This window comes from Neomonachus schauinslandi, chromosome 10 (assembly GCF_002201575.2).
Source record: "Neomonachus schauinslandi chromosome 10, ASM220157v2, whole genome shotgun sequence".
Classification (NCBI taxonomy): domain Eukaryota; kingdom Metazoa; phylum Chordata; class Mammalia; order Carnivora; family Phocidae; genus Neomonachus; species Neomonachus schauinslandi.
The window spans coordinates 128045694-128062204 of record NC_058412.1 but is presented as its reverse complement, the minus strand read 5'-3'; the positions used below and the strand labels follow the sequence as shown (position 1 = coordinate 128062204).

Below are 16511 nucleotides of genomic sequence, written 5' to 3'. Positions count from 1 at the left end.
CATTGCATTCTATCATATGTTTGTCTAGTATTTTAGTTAGCATTACCCTTTTAGTATTTTACGCCTTTGGCAGCTCCCATCTCTGTGCTCTTATAAGTAACTCAGTGATCAACATTCTCTACATCCCTTTTGTCAGCTAGATAAGAGCTCATGCTCTTCAGCCAAAACCCAGCTCCACTGTTTTCTAGCTGTGTGACCATGGGCAGGTTACTTAACCTCTCTGGGCAATAGTTTTCTTGTCTGTATGATGAGGATGATGACAGTCCTACCTCACTGGGTGGTCATAGGATTAAGAATTTCTACATGTTAAGTACTTATAAACTGCTTGGCGTATAGTGCCCAATATACATTAACTAATGCTATTTGGTATTCTTTCCTAGGGTTAAGGCCTACCTATGGTGTTCTGGCTTCATGGAGGCATGCACAATTTTAAGCATCTTGTGGGGAGGCTTACTTTTCAGATGGTGGAACAGTGTTAAATACTCTCTACTGCAGGAATTTTCTAGGCTTTTGTAAATCAGAGAGCAAACCATTGTGGCTGGCACATTGTGATAAGCAGGCCGAGGTCAGAACAGAGAGGTTTCCCTGTGCCAGGTAGAGGAACACTCAGAGTCTGTTTCAACTTGAAAAAGTTGTGTAGTAATAAGGAAGAAGGAGTAATTAAGGAATTAATTAATAATTAAGGGATTACTAAGGAATCATAATAGCGGCTGTCTGTGCTCTTTGATGGTCACTGTCCATGGGGACTGTCTCCTCTAAGCCGGGGCCCATGGGAGGCAGCCAGCCGAGCATGGAGAAGTGAGGGGGCTCACCGACAGGTAACACCCAGCACTGTCCTCATGTCCAACCTCCCTGGACCTCAGTTTCCCTCTCTGTGAAATGAGGTACTAATGCCCCCCACCCCTGTCCCCCAAGTTAAATGGAGTGCACACATAGGCGGTGTGTACTTAGGGCCCAGGGACTGCTCACTGAATGTATGATATTGTCTTTTTTTTTTTTAAAGATTTTATTTATTCATTTGACAGAGAGAGACACAGCGAGAGGGGGAACACAAGCAGGGGGAGTGGGAGAGGGAGAAGCAGGCTTCCCGCCGAGCAGGGAGCCCGATGCGGGGCTCGATCCCAGGACCCTGGGATCATGACCTGAGCCGAAGGCAGACGCTTAATGACTGAGCCACCCAGGTGGCCCTGCTATTGTCTCTATGGTCAGAATTCTCATTGCTCAGGCCGTCGGCCTCATTGACTTGACGGTTGCAAGCACGGCTCTGAGCTCAGAAGGCCTGGGTACGAATCCATGATGTGCATGTAGTAGCTTCAGCATCCTGGGTAAGTTACGTCACCTCTCTGAACCAGTGTTTCCTCTTTTGTAAAATACAGGGGATTTGCTTCTCTTGAGAGAAGAGGCGATAACACGAGTTGGGGGGGGTAGATGAGTCTTTTTGCCTAGATCCTAGCACATTGTAGATGCTCATGAAACATTAGTTTTTACTGTTATCATTATTTTTAGGCTGTGGAAGAACAAAGATGAGTAAAATTTTATCTCATGGAACCAGGGAGACACTGAAAAACAATAAGTAATAATAATAAACTATGTGCCAGGCCTTGTTCTAAGCACTTGATGTGTATTAACTAATCTGATTCCTCATGACAATTCTACCAGAGAGCTTCTCTTCTCCTAACTTTCCTAATGAGAGACCGAGCACACAGAGGTTAAGTAACTTAGTGAAGGTCACACAGCTGGTCAATGGCGGTGCTGGGTTCGACCCTAGGCAGCCTGGCTCAAGAGTCTATACCCTTGACCGTGAGCTCTTCTGTTCTGAGGAAGCTCAGAACCAGGTTAATTTGCCCAAAGACCCTTCAGCTGCTTTGAGCCACTGATGTGAACCATTTTGTGGTGAAATAGACCCTTGGATTTTGTGGTGGGGTCACCGGGTTCGAGAGGACCCGTTCAGAGCCCTTTCGTGCCTAGCTTAAGGAATCCTGGGCAAACTGGGCTTCTGGATTGATGCCAGTAGAAAAGCAGGGATCTCAGAGATGCACCTCACCCCCAGAGAAGTGGTGGGCTTCCCTCACGGGATGTCTGGCTCCTCGGGGCCCCGACAGACAGGGGGTTCGTCTTGCATTTGCAGGGAGCTGGTCCTGCTCTTTTGACCCCAAGCACTCGCCTCCCCGCCCGGGACTGCCTTCTGCAGGGGGAATCCCTGTTGCTCAACTTCGTTTTTCCAAAACGCATCCCCGTTCCCATCTCCATGGATAGCTGGGCTGGCAAGGGCAGCGGGGCGGGGTGGAGTGGAACGGGCTGAAGTTTTCCAAGGAAGGGGAACCCCAGCTGTTTCTCACATTAAGGCAAGGTGACAGCCTCCTGGGCTAATCTTAGCCCCCACGTTGGGTCATCGGCACCACCAGCTCCAACGTTCTTTTTATAGCTGTCGGCTGAAATGGGATTGGCAGCTTCCACTCCAGCAGGATGACAAATTGGAGAGCGATGGAAAAACAGTAGGAGAGGGGCAGCATGGTGTTTCTTAAGTTAGAAAAGCTTGGTGTTTTGGAAAATGGCGTCTTATTTATAGCAGCAGTAATAATAATGACTATTATATTATTTTTATTACTATTTTTAATTATTTTCATGACTTCCAGGAGCCTGTATGATCTGGCCCTTGCCCATCCCTCTGAATTCAGCATTTTGGACTGTCCCCTTGCTCACTTGGCTGTAGGTACACCTGTCTTCACTCTGTCCTCAAGCACCGCATGCTGGTTTCTGCCTCAGGACCTTTGCTTTTGCTGTCCCCCCTTAGGATGTCCTTCCACCATTTCTTGACGAGGCTGCATCCTCCTGTGTCTTCAAGGCTCAGCGCAGAGGTGACTTTCTCAACAAGCCCCTCCTTGCCCATCTGCTCAGAAGTTGTTCAACATCCTCCCCCCCAGAACCCTGTCACCTTCTGTCCCATTGTCCTGTTCTGTTTTCTCAGTGGCACCTCGCACTGCTGAAATTATCTTGCCTATTGGTTTATTCATTTCTTTTTTTTTTTTTAAAGATTTTATTTATTTATTTGAGAGAGAATGAGATAGAGAGAGAGAGAGAGCATGAGAGGGGGGAGGGTCAGAGGGAGAAGCAGACTCCCTGCCGAGCAAGGAGCCCGATGCGGGACTCGATCCTGGGACTTCAGGATCATGACCTGAGCCGAAGGCAGTCGCTCAACCAACTGAGCCACCCAGGTGCCCGGTTTATTCATTTCTTATCTGGTCTCCCACACTAGACTCTTAGTTCCTTGAGGGTGGGGACTCGGTGTTTGCTGCTGTATCCGCAGCATCTACAACAATCCCTGGCACCTAGTAGGTGTTTACTCATACTGTTGAATGGGTGTCTTCTCCTTTAATTGTCACATCGGCCCCAAGAGGCGGGTGACATGGTCCCCATTTACAGTCGAGGTAACTGAGGCACGTACAGGTCAAGCCACAGGCCCCAGGTCAGCCCGTAGCTGATGACAGAGCTGGAAAGCCAAGCGGTGTTTATCATCAACACCCCCTGCCCCCCAAGGAAGCTCTCTAGTCACATCCACGAGGACACAGAGAAACTGAACAGGATGATCAGGGTCTTTCTTATTTACCATCCTCAGTAATTGCCTAAAAGCCTTCATATATTCTCTGAAATTTTAAAAATGTGTAACCTTCCAGGCAAAGTTCAGGCAGAGAAGTCTAGGCTGTTCCTGACTTCAGCTGGTAACCCTGGCCCCCGGCCACCCAGGCCTCAGGCGGAGTTGGGGGTCCCAGCAAAACATTGCAAAACAGGAAAAAATCTAAGGACACAAAAATAAAAGTGATGTGGCAGCGGAAACAGGGTTGCCATGGCTCTGAGCGACTCGCCGCTTCTGGGTGGGATCCAATGTTTTGGAAGGTTCCTCCACATGACACAGGGTTTTGGAATTTTTCAGCTGGTAAATCTTTCTTAATTCAGGCCCCCGGCCCCAGCCAAGTAGCTCCCTGGCTCTCGGTGTCCTGCGGGGGTGTAGGTTGGAAACCTGCCTGCCTCGGATTACTCAGCTTTGAAACTTAAATTGTTGGAAGAGAATTTGTGTTTTGTTTTGCTGGACGATTTTCTTGGAACAGTCTGATGGCAGAGGCTCCCATCACCTGTTGAGAGGGCAAATTGATTTTTTAGAAAGGAGGCGTGGGTGGTGGAATTCCCTCTTTCCCACTGAATCATCATATCCTAATATGAGTCATTTTATTACTTGGAGGTTCCCAAAGGTTGTATTTTGAGCTTTGTTTAATAAATATAAATGCACATGCTTAAAATAATTTTTTTTTTTTTTTTTTTTGCTAAATTAAGTATCTTTCCATGAATTAGTATCCTAGAAACCTTGGAACCACCTGAAAGAAGGCATCTGCTCCTGCCACCTGTTTTTCCTCCGCGGGTTTGGTTTTGCCCTGTGTGGTGTGTTCTCAAACAATAGACTTGGTGTGGGAGTCTCTCTAGATTGGGCTCCCCTCTGGGAAAGGTCAGACTTCCAGGCTGGGCTGGGGCATGACTAAGGCCTTGCAGACCTTTGCCCTTGGTGACTCACATCCACAGTTGTCCTCGGCCCTCTGGGCTGAAGCCCACCGCTTACACACAGCTGACTGGGACGCAAAGCTCGCCTCCAAAGCCAGAGGCCAGGTCGTTGCCCTGAAGCCCCGCTGGAGATAGAGAAAATGGTCTCATTTTCTGTCCCTTGCTTGTAAGGGCAGCCTTTTGGGTGAAAGAATCCTACAGTTCATTGTGTTTGGAAGCTTTTGAAAGAGGACACAGAGAGATGAGTTTTCTAGTTGACTTGGGTTCAGGCGTTTCCACCATCAGACATTGTTCTTGGTGCCAACAGACCTTTGTGTAAATTGCAATTAGCAGGTTGAAGTCCCCCACCCCCAGCGCCGCACACACCCACAAGAAGATCATAATATCTTTTATTGATGAACACCCTTTTGTATTCTTTCTACATTTTTGGTGTCATGCTCTTTTTAAAAAATAAAAATTGTATATATTTAAGGTATAAGCAGGCTGGATTTTGGATCATCTAGCAGACTTGGCTTGAAGTCTGGATAGGCCCCATATATATTATGTGCTTTGGGACTCAGTTTCCCCATCTCTAAAGTGGGGTTCCTGGTATTTCAGCAATGAAAAGAGATCAAGGATCTAAAAGTGTCAGGCACATAGTAGGTGTTCAGAAGATGTCAGCTGACCTTCCATGTGCCCCCCGGGAGCTCAGTTTACTGAACACAGAACCAAGAAGACAGGGCCATGTTGGTTTCTTGTCTGAGAGAAGAGTCCTTCTGGGCACAGGTTAATTTCTCTTCTTATCCCCCAAGCCATCCCACACCTGCTGTCATGGCCTCACCAAGGAGCTGGAGGGAGCTTGACTGATGGCGGCCACTCCCTGCCCCCCATCTTACAGGTGGGGAAGCTGACTCACATGGTGAGGTTGACAGACTTCCTCGAGGTGGTAGAGTTTGTCGGTGGAGGGCTGGGTCCCAAACCCCTACTTCCTGGTTCCCAGGGTGATGGGCTGGATGCAACGGTTCGGGGGGTATCCGTAGGTGACTGCTCATCACTAAGAAGAGTTGCCTCTGCAGGGGGGTGAAAGATGGGCAGAAGTCCAGCCTCTGTGGAAAACAACCCAGTGATGCTCCTTTAGCCTCTCTCTGCTCGCTCAACCCCAGGGCTTCCATAGTGCTCCCCAGGTATTTACTGAACACTTACTAGGTGCAGGTACTACACCAGGCATTGGGGACCCATTACAGCGGAGGTCCCTGCTCTCAGCAGGTGGACAGTCTCGAGCTTGTACACGAGCAGGCCATTCCGAGACAGAGAAAGTGCTCTGAAGAGAGTGAAACCAGGTCAGAGGAGCTAGACAAAGGGCTTGGACGTAGGGGGAAAAATATAGGAGGCTCAGTGAAATTCAGATCTCAGACAACACGTGTCGGTAGTATGAGTATGTCCCATGCAATGGCACAGGATTTGGGGCATACTTGTAGTAAAAAAGGAGGTCACTGATTTCTGAAAATCAAATTTAACTAGATGTCCTGTATTTTTATTTGTTAAATTTGGCAACCCTGGAGAGTGGGATCAGGGAGGGCTTCCCTGAGGAGGTGGCTTTGAACAGAGGCCTAAAGGCAGAAAAGAGGGAGTTGCACAGACTGTCGGAAGAGGGTCTCAGGCAGAAATAACCGCCCAGTCCCAGCATGGGGATGAGCCTGGGGTGTTTGAGGAAATGAAAGCAGGCCCAGGCCGCCAGGGCAGCGTGAGAGCAGGGGGGGAATGGCACCAACCAAGGCTGGAGAGGTCCCTGGGTTGGGGCGGGGGTGCGAGGGGCTCAGGTCAAGCCCGGGTTTGTAGGCACAGAGAAGAGTTTGGATTTTGTTACAAAAGCAACTAGGAGCTCTTGTCCTAAGCAGGGGAGTGACACGATCTAATTTATATCGTTAAGATTGTTCTGGCAATCTGGATGAAGAATGGACTCAGGGGTGGGGGGGACAGGTGGAAGGTGCTGTGAGCCCCCACTGCAGTTGCCCAGGTTGGGGACGGAGGTGAGGGGGCTGAGCCCACGGAGGAGGTGGTGGGGCATCGGGAGAGAAGTGGGGTGTTGGGAATCAAGGCATTTCCTCTCCACCGCCCAGCAAGTACATTTGGGGGGTTGTACCATTGCAGTGGGTGAAATCCTCAGCTCTGGGACCCTCCTGCCCCCCCCACCCCCATCTGCTCGGCTCATTAAGCCCCCACACCCGGGGAGTATGCCTTTTTCTGCTAGTTAGCAGTCGTAAAGGGCAGACTGGAAGGACTTCAGCCATCTTCATTTAGCTAATTTTAAAAGCAGGGCCAGGACTGGGAAGCATCACCCATGATTTCCTAACACAAACTGACACTTTGATTTCCTCCCCGTTTGCCTGGAGCCCAGGGGCGTGCTCATGACCCACGTGAGGACGGATTCGCTCTCCTCCTTCTGAAAGCTCCCTTATTTCTCCTTCAAGTGCTGACAGAAGCCCGTGGCTCATCCAGGCTGACTGCTAAGACCCCCGCCCAGACCCAGTGCCAGCCCTCCTGCTTCCTAACGCTTTGGCTTCAAGAGCTGTCTGCAAAGCGGACAATAAAGCAACAGCAGGGTAGGGGCCATGGGGCCAAGCCACCACCAAGGCTGGAATGTTCGTTGAACCATGCACACCCCCCGCCCCGTGTTTTTTTGTTCTTGCAAAGTCTTGCTAAGTCTTCTCTAGACCCAGCCCCTTTGCCCAAAGAACCTGGCTCTTTTCTCTTTCCCTCTGAGTAAGACTTGGAAGGGCCCTTTCCATGCTGGCTGCCAGTCCCTTTTAATTTAGGATGGGGGAAGTTTGCCCAAACATCTGCTCAAGGGACTGAAGTCCTTCATTTCATCTCAGCCCAGAGCAGTAGAAGCAGACTTGGTCATCTTGGGCCTCTTCTGTTCTGGGCAGGTTTTCCCAGAGTCCCGGACCTGGGGCCTGGGTTGGGAGGTGGGCTGTAGACAACTCGGCTCGGTTGCTTGCATTGCACGTGAGTCAATGTCTGCACCATTATTCCAGGTGCCTTCCCCATCACTCAGTTTCCAAAAAGGATTCCTCACAAAGGGTTCGGCAATCTCTCCTTGTAGGGTCTTTTTGCTGGCGAGGCCAATGGTCTGGCTGTGGGCCAAGCCCTGGGAAATCCTGAGGTCACTTTGTTCATTTAGTCCACTGGTGTTTACTGAGTGCTTGTTACGCGTCAGACACGGTAGTGCTGGGATGAAGCAGAGAATAAGACAGATGCGTGGCGCTGCCTTCCAGAAGCCCACGGCCTAGCAGGGGAAGGAGACAGAAAGCCAGTAGGCTGAGAAAATGAAGTCAGAGGATGGAACGGGATGGGGGACAGGTCAAGGGGGACCTCCCCGAATCGGGCCGGAAGGCTGGGAAGGTGCTGGTCTGAGTAAGGTCTGCAGAAGAGCAAGTGTGGTTGTTGGGGGGAGATCGAGAAGGTCAGTATGGCTGGAGGGAAACTGAGGAAGTCCCCGTCCCAGGGGAGGTGAAGAACCTTGGGTCCTCACTTGGGAGCTCTGGTGGGCCTGTCCAGAGCAGGACGGCTTGTGTGGCTCGTACTGTGGTCCCAGCAACATGCACAGGGCCTGCTGTGCAGTAGGAGCCTGGTCAGTGTTGCTGGTCCATGCCTGGCTTCCATCTGAGACCGTGGCCCCAGAGGGCCCCCAGGAGACAAGCAGATCAACAGGCAGTTGCAATATACTTTTTCCTCAAGAGAAAAGCTTTATCTTAAAAAAACTAAAAAATGCATGCAATGTGGAACTCCTGGGTGGTGCAATCAGTTAAGTGTCCAACTCTTCGTTTCAGCTCAGGTTGTGATCTCAGGGCCGTGAGGTTGAGCCCCGAGTTGGGCTCTGCACTCAGCCCAGAGTCTGCTTGAGACTCTCTCTCTTTCTCCCTCTGCCCCTACACCCTGCACTCTCTCTCTCTAAAATAAGTAAAATAAATCTTTGAAAAAATGCATGCAGTGTACTTCTACCCAGTTTCTTGGATGGCGTTATAGAAGATGTGGATGTCTGGGCTGGTCTGTCCAGTCTAGCCACAGGGGTGTAACCATGTGGGCAGTGTGGGACATGTGTTTGCTGAGTTTGTGCCACACACACTGGGCTGTCGTACTTACCAGTTCCTGCTTTTTAATATAATAGGGATACATTTCCAGGGCTGAGAATAAGATCATGCTCATGCTAAGTGCTGCCAGTGTTCCCTAGACCTAATCTCCCTGATTTTCCATACCAGAGATGGAGGGCCCATCATTCCCGTAGACCGCTATCAGTGAATACTTTCTATGGCCATTTTATCTATTCACAATGAGAGATGTAATGCAATGAAACAAGGAACTGGGACACCCACCAGAACACTTGGGTCCAGATGACCTGCCAGTTCTTTCTCGCCAGAGTCAGACCCATGGGACACCAAATTCTCAAATATTAATAGCAGTACTCACTATGGGCTGAGCATTTTGCTAAACATTTTACATATGATCTACTTGAATTTTTGCCAACTCTTTGAAGTCAGTGAATGAACTCGACCCTTTTGCTTATGAGGAAACTAAGGCACAGAGAGGTTAAGCTACCACTCACAGGCCACACAGCAAGTAAAGAGCAATGATTGAGCTTGAACCCAGAGGGAGGGAGTTCAGGCAGAGAGTCCTGCCAGCATTTATGGTGAGTTCCTCTGCCTCCTGGAAGCTCAGTTCAGAGGAGGGATCGGCGTGTTCTCTTGGTGAAACCCCAGGACTGTGTGCTGCGGGATGCAGGGTGGGGGGAGGGAAGACGCGCCCAGGGAAATGGTCTTGAGGTATTTTGCAAACCACACAGTTCCCATAAAGACCAGTTCCCTGGAGTGTGCCTTCCACATGCTACATAAAATTGGGGACGGCAGTGTCAGCTTTCGGTTCCTGTTGGGGACTAGTCTGTTGGGAACTCAGGGCAGCCTCCACTTGAGATGCACAATAAGGCTAGACTCTTAAAGCTGCCCTCTGGGCTTAAAGACAAAAGGAAGAAGCTAGGCCCCTGGGTTTGGCTCATGATTTAGGTTTTTGGTTTCTTAAAGAAGATTTATCTATTTATTTTAGAGAAAGCGCATGTGTGCACAGCAGGGAGGGGGCAGAGGGAGAGAGAGAATCTTAAGCAGACTCCCCGCTGTGCGCAGAGCCCGATGCGGGGCTCGATCTCACAACCCGGAGATCAAGACCTGAGCCGAAACTAAGAGTCAGACGCTTAACCGACTGAGCCACCCAGGCACCCCATAATTGAGGTTTTGATTTTTCATTCCTGTGAGCTCTCTTTTTAAAAGTTGAGGTAATGGTGAAAAGACCCATTTGAAAGGAAAGCAGTCGGGCACCATGTCCACCTGCCTCTTATAACAGACGTTGTCCCTTTGTGAATTCCCTCCGCTTCTGCCCGCAAGGCAGAGTATGTATAATTTATAATCAGAGAAATGTGTATTATTTTCTGATTAGAATATGCTTATGGTTTTCTCAATAATGACACATTGTGGAATATATGCAAAAAATGATAAGACAATATTGAAATAATATGTTGCCATGAGCCATAATAATTATGCTCACCAACATCTGTCACACATTTATCCTGCGCCGTGTGTCTGTCTGGGAACGAACCTATGGGATATAGGTCCTGTGATTGTCCCCGTATTTTGAATAAGAGGCCGAGAGAGATAAAGTGCCTTATCTGAGCATACACAGCGAATAGGGCCTGTGGCCTGCAGGGTGGTCCAGAGGTTTTTTTCATTAAGTGCTGCCATTTCAAAGTGAGATTTCACTAAAAATGCAGGGATTCCAAGCTGGGTCTGCTCTGGAGTTCGGGGTTTGCAGGAATGAAACGGACAGCACTGTGGTGCCACAGAGGGGAAGTCTGTTCTGGCCACAGAATGTGCCCAAGACGGCTCGGGTTACAGTAGCCACGTAGCTGAAGGCCCCACAGACCCTGGGGTGAGCAGGCAGTGCCCCCTACACCCCACGGGCTTTTTCTTCCCTGACCTGCTATCCACAGAGCTCTAGGAGCCGGGCTGCATGGAGGTCCCCCAGGCCAGGGGTGAGGCTGCCCACGGGCCGTCTTGCTGAAGAGGCCTCCGGGGAAGTCCTGCCTGGCGGGTCCTGTTTGCTCTGCCTGGAGCCCAGAGGAAGGGAGCAGGAAGGAGGGAGAGTTTTTAAGTGAGTGGCTGTTATAGGGACATCCCTCTGCACCCCAGTCTGGGGAGGGCCTTGTGGACACCCTGGGGCTCTCCTGGGCACGTCGTTCTGATTCTGAAGTGAAGAGAAGGTCAAGTCCTCAGAGCCAAGGGGCCTAGGGTCTGGGAGGAAGGAAAGCTAGTTTTCCCATCCTGACAGCCGGGGGTCCTTGCTTTGGGTGGGTGGGGTACAGTAGCAGAGAAGCTGCCGACCAAGAGAATATTGGGTCGTGTTTTCTGGCCAAAATGTCATGTAGTCTTGGGGAAAATCTCAGCTACATCCCAGCGGAGGGGGATCTGCAGAAACCTGACCGTCCTCCTCCCCATGTTGTACAAGGCGGTGCCTTCCTCTCTCAGAGGCCCCCCAGGGTGGGGCATGGGAAGTAAAGGAGAGATGTGGGGGCTGGGTGGCGGTGCTGTGGTTGAAGTGGGAAGCACGGCACTGTCTGAAGAGACCAGGGTCTTTTTTTTTTTTTTTTAATTTTATTACGTTATGTTAGTCACCATACAATACATCATTAGTTTTTGATGTGGTGATCCACGATCCACTGTTTTCGTATAACACCCAGTGCTCCATGCAGTACGTGTCCTCCTTAATACCCATCACCGGGCTAACCCATCCCCCCTCCCCCCTCCCCTCTAAAACCCTGTTTGTTTCTCAGAGTCCATAGTCTCTCATGGTTTGTCTCCCCCTCCGATATCCCCCACTTCATTTTTCCCTTCCTTCTCCTAATGTCCTCCATGCTATTCCTTATGTTCCACAAATAAGTGAAACCATATGATAATTGACTTTCTCTGCTTGACTTATTTCGCTTAGCATAATCTCCTCCAGTCCCATCCATGTTGATGTAAAAGTTGGGTATTCATCCTTTCTGATGGCTGAGTAATATTCCATTGTATATATGGACCACATCTTCTTTATCCATTCATCTGTTGAAGGGCATCTCGGCTCTTTCCACAGTTTGGCTATTGCGGACATTGCTGCTATGAACATTGGGGTGCATATGGCCCTTCTTTTCACTACATCTGTGTCTTTGGGCTAAATACCCAGGAGTGTAATTGCTGGGTCATAGGGTAGCTCTATTTTTAAATTTTTGAGGAACCTCCACACTGTTCTCCAAAGTGGCTGTACCAACTTGCATTCCCACCAACAGTGTAAAAGGGTTCCCCTTTCTCCACAACCTCTCCAACATTTGTTGTTTCTTTCCCTGTCCATTTTGGCCATTCTAACTGGTGTAAGGTGGTATCTCAGTGTGGTTTTGATTTGGATTTCCCTGATGGCTAATGATGATGAACATTTTTTCATGTGTCTGTTAGCCATTTGTATGTCTTCTTCAGAGAAGTGTCTTTTCATATCTTCTGCCCATTTTTTGACTTGATTATTTGTTTTTTGGTGTTGAGTTTGAGAAGTTCTTTATAGATCTTGGATACCAGCCCTTTATCTGTAGTCATTTGCAAATATCTTCTCCCATTCTGTGGGTTGCCTCTTTGTTTTGTTGACTGTTTCCTTTGCTGTGCAGAAGCTTTTTATCTTGATGAAGTCCCAAAAGTTCATTTTTGCTTTTGTTTCACTAGCTTTTGGAGATGTATCTTTTTTTTTTTTTTTTTTTTTTTTTAAAGATTTTATTTATTTATTTGAGACAGAAAGAATGAGAGAGAGAGAGCACATGAGAGGGGGGAGGGTCAGAGGGAGAAGCAGGCTCCCTACCGAGCAGGGAGCCCGATGCGGGACTTGATCCAGGGACTCCAGGATCATGACCTGAGCTGAAAGCAGTCGCTTAACCAACTGAGCCACCCAGGCGCCCTTTTGGAGATGTATCTTGAAAGAAGTTGCTGTGGGCGATGTCAAAGAGGTTACTGCCTATGTTCTCCTCTAGGATTTGGATAGATTCCTGTCTCACATTGAGGTCTTTCATCCACTTTGAGTTTATCTTTGTGAATGGTGTTAGAGAATGGCCGAGTTTCATTCTTCTGTATGTGGCTGTCCAATTTTCCCAGCACCGTTTATTGAAGAGACTGTCTTTTTTCCATTGCATGTTTTTTCTTGCTTTGTCAAAGATTATTTGACCATAGAGTTGAGGGTCCATATCTGGGTTCTCTGAAGAGGCCAGGGTCTTGCGTGGGTGCCCAGAATGGTCAGATCGTCTGAATTGTTTTTTTTTTTTTCAAGAGCAAAATCTGCATTTTTAGGTGAAATCTCATCTTGAAACGCCAGCAGCTAATGAAAAAACCTCCAAAAAAGCCACCCCAGCCTGCAGGCCGCAAAACAGGTCTGGTCTCTAGGGTGAGGCCAATGGCTAAAAAAAAAAAATTATGGTAAAATATGCATATTACAATATTGATCACTGTAACCGTTTGTAAGTGAAACTTTCAGTGGCATTAAATCTCTCACAGTATTATACCACCATTGTTACTACTAGCCATTTTTAGGACATTCTCATTTTTCGAAACAGAAGCTGTGTCCCCATTAAATAGTAACACCCCCCCTCCCCGTCCTCCCCCACGGCCTCTGATAACCTGCGTTCTTCTTTCTGTGTCTGAATTTGCCTGTTCTGTGAACCTCATGTAGGTGGGATTATGTAATACTGTCCTGTGTTGGGCCTGTTTGACTCAGCATCATGTGTTCAAGGTCGATCCGTGTGTCAGAATTCACTGGATGCTGTGTCACTGCATGTATGAGTAGACCACGTTCTGTTGATCCATTTGCCTGTTGACGGACCTCTCTGCCTTCTCTGAAGAAGCATTCTGCCCCAGCAAATACTTAGATCATGACTATCCTTTATTGTAAGGATCTTAATTCCGATTGTGCTGACCAATGGCTGAGCACTAGGGTATGGAATAAGGGACACATGGCCTTTGAGGACAGTGGGGGAGGCAAACACACGCTTTCGCGGAGAGAGCGTGGTGGTGGGGTTTCCTGGGGTGCCGTGGACGCCGTGGGCACCGGGGCTTGGCTTCCCCGGGAGAGACTGCAGCTCAGTCTCGAAGGATGAGCTGCCCAGAGTGCCTGCCCCGTGTCCTTCATTCACTTGGCAGAGGAGGAACACACGGATCTGAAACCATGTAACCATGAACCAGGAGCCCTGGTTCTAGGCTCGGCTGCCTGGGCTCAGATCTGCCTCCCTCCCCGCCCCCCCCATAGCTGTGCATCCTGGGGCCAGGGCCTGAGTGTCCTCACCTATCCAATGGGGGTGATGATCAGATCTGCGGCATAGGCTTGTTATATGGATTAGACCTGTCCAGACCTGCCAGGTGTTTTGAGCGGTGCTTTGCATACAGACAGCGCTCAGAAGCAATAGCTGTTATTCCTCCTGGGGGCAGGGTTGTGAAAACGGGGCCTGTGGAGGCTGGAGCAGGTCGTGCGGGGCCTTCAAGCCAGCTATGCTTGCTTAGATGCTATCGGGAGGCACAGGGGGAACAGGGACGAACGTTTGTGGTGGATGTGACCCTACAAAAATCTTACCTGCGTAGGACTTTCCCTTGGCCTCCCAGGAAGCTGGTCACCCTGTCTGCTTAATGACCTTGAGCTTTTCTCCTCGAAAGCATCTCTTTTATTATTGGAGTGTGCCAATTGTTGTTTAAGGACTGTGATTTCGTGACTGTCCTCTTCCTGCCTTTGGACAAAACCCGTTCCTTCTCTGGGCCTCAGTTTCCCCATCTGATGGTGTTGGGCTGGCTAATTCCTAAGGGTGGTCCCAAGCACCTATGCACTGGAATTCTGTGGCTCGTAGTGGGTGGAGTTTTACTTACGTATACCCACCAGAGATGGACAAAAGGTGAAAGTGAAGGAGAAGGGCTCCCTCTCATTTCTCTTGGGTTCCTGGACCAGGAGAAGAGACTCCGTGAGAATCCTTTTCCTGGGGACATGCCTTTCATCAACTGCCATTTTGTGCTTCGCCTCTCACTCCTGGCATGAGTTGGGAAGAGAGCTGGGGATGGAGACTCTATGGACCCAGCTTGATATGTCCGGATCCCTTTTCCAGATGCTTCTCCCTTTCCTCCCAATTATGAGACTCCTGAAAACGGTCCTTTCTTTTCAGAGTGGGTCAGAGTCCTATGGGGAAATGAGCTGAACTGAAGGGACCCAGATATTATTGGTGACAGAACTCAGTTCAGCCAATGAGAGGCCCAGGAGGAGGTGGTGCACTGGATATCAACACATTATTGTTTATCGTCTGTTTCCTCGATTCTTTTATTACTTGATCTTCTGACTTAGAGCTTGCACTGCAGTTAGTGAATAAGAATGCCCTTCTTGACATGGATCCACGCCTCGCTTGTAACCACCACCTGAAAGACAGACGTATGTCTCTGGTGGATGACTTTTGACCTGTCTTTGATAAAGGGGTGAGAATTTTCTCTGACTGGTTCTGTCCAGGGCCTTTCACATGGAAAGTACTGTGTCTTGATGACACAGTGTTGGATGTTGGGGAGATGGTGGTGACTCGAACTCGGTCCCTTCCATCATGGTGAGAGTTGGTACCTTGACCACATTTTCCCTCTTCCCTTTTGACAGAAACCCATGTCTCCCTTAATCATTTCAGGAGTCTAATAGAACTCTAAGGCCACGACTTGCAGACATACTCATTACTCAGGGCTCCAGCTAGCTCATTGCCTGTGTGTTGTTAAGATCATCTACACCGCATCAACTTTGGTAGCAATCACAGGACTTTATTAATTATTATTTGGGGAAATATGTTCTATACTAGGAAGTTCAAATAATGCTTGGAAACCAGATTTCTTTGGGTGAACCTTAAGAGCCAAGCCTATAGATTCATATCTAACCTATCACCGAAGATGTTAATAGTTGTGCTTAAAGCAGGGGAGAGGGGTTCTGTGGCCAAATGTTGGGACTTGGTGCTTACCCCAGCCCACCTTGGAGAGTTACACTGCCTGTGAGCAGATTAAAGGCTCTGAGAAGTCCTGCAGTAAAGAAACCTATTTGACATTGACTCAGCATTTTCCAAATGCTTATTAGCTTTAGAATTTGTTTCCCACCCTCATAAACCCATTTAATATCCTTCAGAGCCAGCGTTCCACAAAGCACCCTGGAAACACTTGTGGAAATGATTTGTTTCAGCCGAAAACGGCCCAATGGCCAATGTAGGTGGTCAGAATAAGAAATCTGTTATTTGCAAATGCAGAGTTTTATTTGACTCGTTGGCCCCAAACTGAGGAACTTGTGCTCTTCTCCAAGGAAGGAGAGTTCACTCCTGAGCAAAACCTCTCATCGATTCTTGTAATGAGTCATGTGAAATCCAGACCGTTGACTGGAAGGTGGGGGGTGGGTTCTACGTTTCCACCCTCTCCAAGGGCTCAAGAGGTAGGGCATTGTTTCAGGCTCTTAGGGCGGAATATGTGAGCCACTTGTGTTCTCAGACAATCAAGAAGCCATGTCGGGGGCAGCAAGTGATCTGTAATAGGGCCCCTGTGACCGTCTTGGTGTGTGCAGGACACTTGGAAATAGTCTTTGGTTGAACAAAGCATATAGTGAAGTATCATGTATAACGGTCTATCTTTTTTTAAAGAAAGATACAAGAGACATTCAAACATAATAGCAGTGGGATGATGGGCAATTTCTGTTCTTTTCCTTTTCTTTGTTACCTACTGGTGCCCAGGTTTCTATTGTCGACGTACATTCCCATTAGAAAAAGAAATACACAAATATAAATAAAAATACACGTATGTTCAAATAGACACACGTAACACAAACACACGCATACACCTTGCTGTACCTTGTGTAAACCAAGATAAATATAAGTTGGTGAG

At 48.6% G+C, this 16511-nt stretch overlaps 1 protein-coding gene across 1 annotated transcript in view; it reads left to right on the top strand.

Moving 5' to 3' along the window:
- The window catches only part of NFATC2 (nuclear factor of activated T cells 2), a 137152-nt gene that overhangs the window by 80706 nt on the left and 39935 nt on the right, over positions 1–16511 (top strand). The window lies entirely within an intron of this gene.